The following is a 10,012-nucleotide window of genomic DNA, read 5'->3' as shown; positions in this document are numbered from 1 at the left end:
ACTCACCCACCCACTCACCCGCTCCCTCTTTTCACCTCTTCATGGCTTCGCCTCTCGTTGCACTAAGTCTCCACCAATCGCCACCTCTCACCCTCACCTGGCCTAACCGTCACACCTGACGCTCACCCACCCACTCATCCACTCACCTACCCATTCACCTACTCACCCATCCACTTACCCACCCACGCACCCAATCGCCCACCAACTCAACCACCCACTCACCCACGCACCCACTAACCCCCCGACTCACCCACCCACTCACCTACTCAAGCACCCACCCGCTCTTTTCACCTCTTCCTGGCTCCGCCCCTCGTCGCACCAAGTCTCCACCAATCACTGTCACCTCTCTCACCCTCACGTGGCCTAACCGCCCCACCTGACGCTCACCCCAACCCTCTTTTCCCTTGTGAATGGTCCGGCCAATCCTCTTGCTCCCCGTGCCCCCTAACCAATCAGAGCGTGGAATGTTTTCCCTCCCTCCTTCCAGGGATCGTGTGGGACAATTAGTCCACACACATAGAGACCCACAGATTAGCATGGATGGCTACGTACGGTGCGAAAGAAGTTCATCCATATCAGACAGATCCACAGACAACCATATGCATAGAGACCCACAGAGACTCGCACATTAGCAAGGTCGGCTGCGTGTGGTGCAAAAGAGGTTCATACTTATCAGACACAGGGACCCACAGACACCCACATACAGTGAGGGAAAAAAGTATTTGATCCCCTGCTGATTTTGTACGTTTGCCCACTGACGAAGAAATGATCAGTCTATAATTTTAATGGTAGGTTTATTTGAACAGTGAGAGACAGAATAACAACAACAAAATCCGGAAAAACGCATGTCAAAAATGTTAGAAATTGATTTGCATTTTAATGAGGGAAATAAGTATTTGACTCCTCTGCACAACATGACTTAGTACTTGGTGGCAAAACCCTTGTTGGCAATCACAGAGGTCAGACGTTTCTTGTAGTTGCCCACCAGGTTTGCACACATCTCAGGAGGGATTTTGTCCCACTCTTTGCAGATCTTCTCCAAGTCATTAAGGTTTCGAGGCTGACGTTTGGCAACTCGAACCTTCAGCTCCCTCCACAGATTTTCTATGGGATTAAGGTCTGGAGACTGGCTAGGCCACTCCAGGACCTTAATGTGCTTCTTCTTGAGCCACTCCTTTGTTGCCTTGGCCGTGTGTTTTGGGTCATTGTCATGCTGGAATACCCATCCACGACCCATTTTCAATGCCCTGGCTGAGGGAAGGAGGTTCTCACCCAAGATTTGATGGTACATGGCCCCGTCCATCGTCCCTTTGATGCGGTGAAGTTGTCCTGTCCCCTTAGCAGAAAAACACCCCCAAAGCATAATGTTTCCACCTCCATGTTTGACGGTGGGGATGGTGTTCTTGGGGTCATAGGCAGCATTCCTCCTCCTCCAAACACGGCGAGTTGAGTTGATGCCAAAGAGCTCCATTTTGGTCTCATCTGACCACAACACTTTCACCCAGTTGTCCTCTGAATCATTCAGATATTCATTGGCAAACTTCAGATGGGCATGTATATGTGCTTTCTTGAGCAGGGGGACCTTGTGGGCGCTGCATGATTTCAGTCCTTCACGGCTTAGTGTGTTACTGATTGTTTTCTTGGTGACTATGGTCCCAGCTGCCTTGAAATCGTTGACAAGATCCTCCCGTCTAGTTCTGGGCTGATTCCTCACCGTTCTCATGATAATTGCAACTCCACGAAGTGAGATCTTGCATGGAGCCCCAGACCGAGGGAGATTGACAGTTATTTTGTGTTTCTTCCATTTGTGAATAATCGCACCAACTGTTATCACCTCACCAAGCTGCTTGGCAATGGTCTTGTAGCCCATTCCAGCCTTGTGTAGGTCTACAATGTTGTCCCTGACATCCTTGGAGAGCTCTTTGGTCTTGGCCATGGTGGAGAATTTGGTATCTGATTGATTGATTGCTTCTGTGGACAGATGTCTTATACAGGCAACAAGCTGAGATTAGGAGCACTCCCTTTAAGAGTATGCTCCTAATCTCAGCTCGTTACCTGTATAAAAGACACCTGGGAGCCAGAAATCTTTCTGATTGAGAGGGGGTCAAATGCTTATTTCCCTCATTAAAATGCAAATCAATTTATAACATTTTTGACATGCGTTTTTCTGGATTTTGTTGTTGTTATTCTGTCTCTCACTGTTCAAATAAACCTACCATTAAAATTATAGACTGATCATTTCTTTGTCAGTGGGCAAACCTACAAAATCAGCAGGGGATCAAATACTTGTTCCCTCACTGTAGCACGGTTGGCAATGTACGGTGCGAAAGAAGTTCCACATTACAATCGTACACAGACACTCGGACCAATAGAGACCCACAGATTATCACGGTTGGCTACAGTATGGTGCAAACGAAGTTTAACATACGCACGTACACATAGACCCACAGATACTCAGACCAACAGAGACCCACAGATTATCACGGTTGGCTACAGTATGGTGCAAACGAAGTTGAACATACACACGTACACATAGACCCACAGATACTCGGACCAACAGAGACCCACAGATTATCACGGTTGGCTACAGTATGGTGCAAACGAAGTTTAACATACACACGTTCACATAGACCCACAAACACTCGGACCAACAGAGACTGACGCATACACAGACATCAGGAGCCTCGTGCTCCTGGTAGGGTCGCCACCCATGGGTGGCAAGGTCAACGGGGGAGGTTCCAGACTGAAAGTTGATCGAAGAGTTCCTCAACGGCTGTGGAACAGGCGGAAGGGATGCTGCGGGTCTCAGCACCAGCGTCCCCATGTAAATGAAACTGAGCTATACAGTTTATCATCGATTATCCGTGGCGCGATTATCTGGCATCCAAGATTTATCCGGCAGTCCAAGGCTAATCGGCAAAGAAAACCGCTCCAAATGACTGTAACTCAGTCGGGCAGTCGGCATCGTGTGCGTGACAACACTGTGCTTGAATCAAGTGTCAAATATATGCAGTGCATTATACACTGCATACAGTTTAACACGTAGGCTTTCGCGACCAATATTCATAATAAAGGTTTTTGGGTTAGATCGCGTATAAATGTTGTGTCGTAACCCTCCACCATCCGACACAGCCAATTAGTAAGGGATTTGTTACCTAAACAAAACGCCAATTAGTTACTACTTCAGCCCACCGGTGTGTTGGAGAGTAAATACACAACATTTACAATTTGAGTGCGACGTTTCGCGACATACAACTACTGAATGAAAATGCTGCACGCTATTTTTCGTGACTTTATAACGACAGCAATAGAAAAAAACATAAATATGCACGGCGCCATCCTGGCAAAAAGTTTCATTGTCTAATTTCGCGTTTCGGAGCACCGCTCTGAAGGCTGCATTGTCACGTGATCACGGCGAAAGAGACACGCAAACTCCAAATATACAGCAGCAGCAGCAGGTGTCAGGGTCGAACCCATGAGTTCCTGTATACCAGGCGAGGTAGTTAACATATCCTAGCCACCGTGATGACAGAGAGACACGCACACTTCAAATATACAGCAGCAGGCGCTAGGGTCTGGATCGAACCCACGACCTCCTGTATACCAGGCGAGATAGTTAACATCTCATAGCCACCGTGATAATGATGAGAGAGAGACACGCAGACTCCAAATATACAGCAGCAGGCGTCAGGGTCTGGATCGAACCCACGAGCTCCTGCATACCAGGCGAGGTAGTCAACATCTCCTTGCCACCGTGATGATGATGAGAGAGAGACACGCAGACTCCAAATATATGGCAGCAGGCGTCAGGGTCTGGATCGAACCCACGAGCTCCTGCATACCAGGCGAGGTAGTTAACATCTTTGCCACGGTGGTATTACTGCGCGCTAAAGCGCACAAACCAAACCCCGCATCGATCGAGGGGAACGTGCACAACACCCGCGCGTGCCATGGGGTGAGGGCTCGCGCATGAACATCGCTGGGAGGATGGGATACACGGGGTGAGGATCCTCCTCGTCTACGCGGCCTCAAGGAGCGCGCTGTAGCGGGGTGGGGGGGAGAGAGACGCCTGCAGGGGGTCAGGGTCACGGTGCACGTGGCTGGGAAAGTCCCTCTCGGCGGTGTTTATTTATTTATTTCACGCGAGTTCGCCTGAATTCACTTTCACTCGGAGCTCCGCGTCTCTTTAGAGCAGGGGTCGGGAACCTTTTTGACTAAGAGAGCCATGAAAGCAAAAAATTTGAAAATTTATTTCAGTGAGAGCCATATAATATATTTTAAAAGTGAATTCAACTAAATGTCAGTATAATAAGCCTCTGAATTTATTCTTTTAAATAATGTTGTTATAACACTCACCATTAATGCGACTTCTGGTGCTGCATGGATTTGCTGATGTCTTTGTAGTCGGGTTGGTACTTGGTGAGGTTAAGCTTCATGCAAGCGTTGAGGCTTTCATCCGTTAAACGTGATCGTAGGTTGGACTTGATGTTTTTAAGATGTGAGAATGACTGCTCACATGCATACGTAGATCCAAACATGGTCAATACAGCAATACTCACACGCTGCAGTGTGTGGTATGTGACAGGAAGCGCGTTCCAAGTTTTGAGAATCAGCTGGTCTTCGGGTTGGAGTTTTTTCATTTCTGTCCACATGTGCTTGCTCGCCAACTCCGCTTTCTGTCGTGTGATTCTTTCCAAATCTTCATTCAGTGACTTGAACTTATTCACCCACATGTCTGAGGCCTTCAGGTCAGCCACTTCTGCTTCAAAATCTCTGACGGAGACACCAGGGATGTAATTCAGGTCGGCTGTGTTCAGTGAACACTCGTTTGGATGGGTGATGAACTTAAAAAGACGAGTGTGCTCACGAAATTCTCCAAAGCGTGCTTTGAAGGACTGTAGGAGACTGGATGTGCAGCCAGCTAGCTGGTGGAGATCAAGGTTTTGAATGGGCTCACTTGCTGTGCATGCATCTTTAAATTGGCTCAGTTTTTCAAAATGTAGTAAACGACCTGTTTCAAGATCCGTGATGAAAAGCTCCAGCTTGTTTTCAAAAGCAAATACAGCTTGTTGAAGGGATAACACTGTATTTCCAATGCCTTGCATTTTCACGTTGAGCTGGTTCAGATGTTCAGTCAGATCTACGAGATAGTAAAACTTGAGGAGCCACTCGGTGTCGGCTAGCTCAGGATGCCCGACGCCTTTCATTTCAAGGAAAGTCCGGATTTCGTTCAGGCAAGCCACAAAACGGCTAAGCACCTTCCCTCTTGACAACCAACGCACATTGCTGTGCAAAAGCAGACCAGGATAGTTATTTACAACTTCATCCAGCAGTGTTTTAAACTGGCGATCATTTAAGGCTCGGGCAACAATAAAGTTGATTACACGAATGACCAGCGACATCACTTCGCCAAACTGCCTGTCACACATCTGAGCACAAAGTGCCTCCTGGTGTATAATGCAATGGAAACTTAGGATGGGTCTATTTTCATGTTCACGGAGAAGCGCCACAAATCCTTTGTTTTTCCCCACCATACACGGAGCACCATCAGTACACACTGAGAGAAGTTTATCCATAGGTAGACTTTTTTCTTGAGCAAACTCCATGAAAGACTTGAATAAATCCTCACCTCTTGTGGACCCTTTTAATGGCAGAACAGCAAGACTTTCTTCGCGCAGTGTGTCACCAACAGCATATCTTGCAATCACGCTGAACTGCGACAAATGGCTCACGTCTGTTGACTCATCCAAAGCCAGAGAAAAGAACGGCGCTGCATTTATGTCCTTCACTTGCGTTTCCTCCACTTTGTTTGCCATCACGATGGTACGATCATGAACAGTTCTTGCCGACAGAGGCATGTCTTGTATCCGTTTGATTATCTTGTCTTTGTTCGGAAGATCATCAAAAAGTTCATTGGCTACATCCAGCATGAACGTTTTAGCATACTCGCCATCTGTGAATGGTTTTCCGTTCCTCACTATTGCTAAAGAACCAGCAAAGCTAGCCGAATTATAGTCACCTTGCCGGGTCCATACGCGGAGTTGCTGCTGGCTAGCTTGCACCCTGCTCAGCTCTTGGCACGCTTTCTTTCTGCTGTCTCCCGCAGGGTATTTTGATGCAAAGGTAGCGTGGCGCGTGTCGAAGTGCCGCTTTACATTCGACCGTTTCAACGATGTAATTTTGTCATTGCAAATTAGACACACCGCAGAACCCGCTCTCTCCACAAAGGCGAATTCTTCGGTCCATTCGTCCTGAAATGTACGATACCCGTCGTCTTTTTTTCTTTTCGCCATCTTCTTCGTCGAAGGGTTAGCTTTGAGCTAATGACCGAGCAGACGCAGTCTCAGACTGATTCAAAAGGGGGCGTTTACCTGTTTTACCCAGCAACGGCAAACGTAGGCCAGTATCATCCAATTAAAATAATGGACAATTGCTCCTGCAGCCCTGAACAGGACATGCGCAGTGAAAAATCGATGGATGGATTAAAACAAGTGAGAATATTTTGTTTTATCTGCGAGCCATATGCAATCATCAAAAGAGCCACATCTGGCTCGCGAGCCATAGGTTCCCGACCCCTGCTTTAGAGAGAGAGGTGAGAGGAGGAAATTCCACGACGCCTCGTGGATGGCACTCCCCAGCAGGCCAGCAGGGGGCGGCAGTCCGCGCATTTGTTGCGCTTCACACAGGTCGCCCCAGGAGGGGTCGCTGTGCCTCCATCGCTCTCAACCTTTCAGGTACGATTGTTGAACTGCTTTCGCGCCGTACGTAAGTCAACCGGCGTCTAATCGGAGGTGCGTTGGAAGCACAGAGAACTAAACGCAGCATCGTGCATATAGCAATAGATTTTTACCCTTTTAACTGGCACCAAAACTGACACCTTTATTCAAGGCATCATGTTTGCAATAACCGCAACGCAAGCAGTCAAAATGCAAACAAAAAGAGACAACTCTGATAATAATATTGGCACTGTCCTTGAATTTGATTGGTCCACACCCGAGACGGCTTTTCTTAGAGCCCTTAGTCTCTCCACTGGTGTTAGACCAGATGACACCAAAAGGCGTACAACTCAAAAACAGCGCCTTGAATAAAGGTGTCAGTTTGTGTGCCAGTTAAAAGGGCAACACCTATTACTATATCTTGTTACTGGCAAAGGAGGTCTCATAATGTAAATGCTCACCCTGAGCCCTCAATACTCTGATAGTGCGCTGTTTTTAAGCTGTACACCTTATGGTGTCATTTGGTCCAACATTAGTGGAGACTAGGCTCTAAGAAAAGCCGTCTCGGGTGTGGACCAATCAAATTCAAGGACAGTGCATATTATTATCAGAGTTGTCTCTTTTGTTTGCATTGTGACTGCTTGTGTTGTGGTTATTGCAAACATGATGCCTTGAATAAAGGTGTCAGTTTTTGTGCCAGTTAAAAGGGTAAAACCTATTACTATATCTTGTTACTGGCAAAGGAGGTCTCATAATGTAAACAGCATCATGCAGTTCTAAAGAAAAAGTCTTTTCAATCTGGATGATTTAAAAGTGCATAGCTCCAGTGGCTTCCTAATGTCAGAAGGAAGAGCGCTCCAGATGGCCGCGGAAGCGCTTCTGAAAGCACGCGATGCGGTGACCGTCTTTGTTTGATGGTTAGCCAAAAGCCGCTGTGAGGGAGATCTGAGTTTGCGCGATAGTTCATGCTCCTTGATGAGAGCAGCAAGGCATTGTGGTTCATTTGTGGCAAGCACTTTGTGTGTAATGAGTGCAGCCTTTAAATATCTTCGTTCAGCAACCGAAATCCAATGCAGCTCAACGAGCACCAGACGGACATGGTCGGATGTTGGAGTACCCGGCAACGCACGTGCCAAAGAATTTGATATGCATTCAACGATCTTGCTATGAGCCTGTTAGTGTTGTTGTATGCATACTTATCCATTTTACTGCTAATCCTGCTAGGAAAGAGGGAATAAAGTCCCCTGGTGATATTAATAATTTGAACAAAATAGCCGCATTGTGGAGAGTATTTGTAACAAAAACAGATAAGCATCCTTCATATAGCTGTCTATATAAGAAGAAATACAGTGGTACCCCGGAGATCGAACTTAATTCGTTCCAGAAGGCCATTCGAACACCGATTTCTTCGAACACCGAATTAATTTTCCCCATAAGAATTAATGCGAATTACATTAATTGGTTCCAGACACAAGAAATCTCCCATTATAAAGCCTTTATACACGAAATTTACAGTAATTACGGGCATAAAATAGTACAAAACAACAAGAAACACAATAAATAAATGGAATAAATTAATAAATATAGATGGAATGAATGAAATAAATGAACATTGAACTTCACTTTGCCTGCAGTAAGGAGAGTTGATGGCTTGAGTAGAAGGTGGTGGTGTTACTGTTTGAAAGGGGAGTCCCCTTCCACAATAACGTCGGGTAACTGCCCTTCTGGCGTTCTTTCTCTTTGTGCCTCTTTTCTGCCACTAACTGTGGGTCACTTGAGCCCTTTCTGACTAGCTGCTGGCCACCGCGTGTCTCAGCCGTGTCCTGGTTCTTTCAAGCCGCGATTGCCCGTCGACTTCCGAATTCCGTTCGGTTTCCTGGGCAAAACATATTCGGAAATATCGCGTCCGAACAGCGATTTTGTTCGAGTTCTGGTGCATTCGATCTCCGAGGTTCCACTATATATATAAAATGCACACATCCCATCAGCCCCAATACCTGGGAGTGCATCATTTTGGAAGTGTTGATTCAGTGAAAGCAAAATCTGGACCGATTTCCACAAAGTGTCTCAGCAGCAGAGGTAAGGATTTTATTGAGCCCATGCTGGTGTATGGTCAAGGACCCTCTCTGGCAGATATGGGTCCCAGTTATATGCCAAACGATATAATACACAACATAAACATAATCATTATCTTCATTGCAGAGAATATAACGTACAAAATAGATAAGCAGATGATATGTTTTCTTCATACATCTGTCTCTCCACCTAACAAATATTTTTTACGCATCCCACAGGCTCTATGGCCTTCTGAGAGCGCATCATTTTAGTAGCATTGATTCGGTATAGGGAAATCTCAACCAGTTTGTGAATAATATAATATTGTGTCTGACTAGGATCCATGTCTTAAAGAGAGGGCCCTTGCCTATCACATCTGGAGTTCACCAGAATTGATTCAAGCGAGCCTGACTCTGCTGATGAGACACTGCATATCAAAACCGATCCAGTGTTTGTTTGTACTGAATCAATGTTGCTAAAAATTCTGCATTCTCAAAAAACCCGTGGGGCCGAGAGATTGTGCACAAAACACTTGTATTGTTTATGTGGAGAGACAGATCTATGAAGCAGGCGACTTGTGTGGTCGGTGCCCCAAGTGTCGGATCCAACTTACTACCAGGCGGCGATCAGATGACAGCTTTGCCCCTCTTCGGCCCAAGGTGCTTTGGTACCAAGTACATTCATGAACATCCTTGTGTTCAAACATGGTGTTTGTTTATTGACATTCTGTGACTAGTGCAGAAATACAATAACATCTCACCGTTCAGGTTCAGATCACGGGGTATCTCCATCGTATCCCACGTGAGCATTGAAGTCGCCCACTAAGATTATGGAGTCGGTAGTCGGCACTCTGTCGAGCACTGCACCCACCGTCCCCAAGAAGGCCGAACACTCTGAACTACTGTTTGGTGCATAAGCACAGACAACAGTCAGAGTTTCCCTTTCTGAGACCCGGCGTCTCATTGAGGTGACCCTCTCATCCACTGGGACAAACTCGAACTGAACAGCACCCAACTGGGGGCTTGTGAGTATCCCCACACCCACCCAGGGTCTCTGACCAACGGTGTCTTCGGAATAGGAGAGAGGACCACCCCAGATCGAGAAGTTTACTTCCGGTGCCAACGCTGTGTGTGGAGGTGAATCCGACTATATTCAGTCCGTACCTTTCCACCTTCTCCACCAGCTCTGGCTCCTTCCCACCCAGTGACGTCACATTCCAGGTCACATTAGTGAGTGTCCAT

The sequence above is a fragment of the Petromyzon marinus genome, chromosome 68 (genome assembly GCF_048934315.1).
Source record: "Petromyzon marinus isolate PM22_M1 ecotype Great Lakes invasive population chromosome 68, UKy_Petmar_22M1.pri1.0, whole genome shotgun sequence".
Taxonomy (NCBI): Eukaryota; Metazoa; Chordata; class Hyperoartia; order Petromyzontiformes; family Petromyzontidae; genus Petromyzon; species Petromyzon marinus.
Note: the sequence above shows the minus strand (reverse complement) of the source record.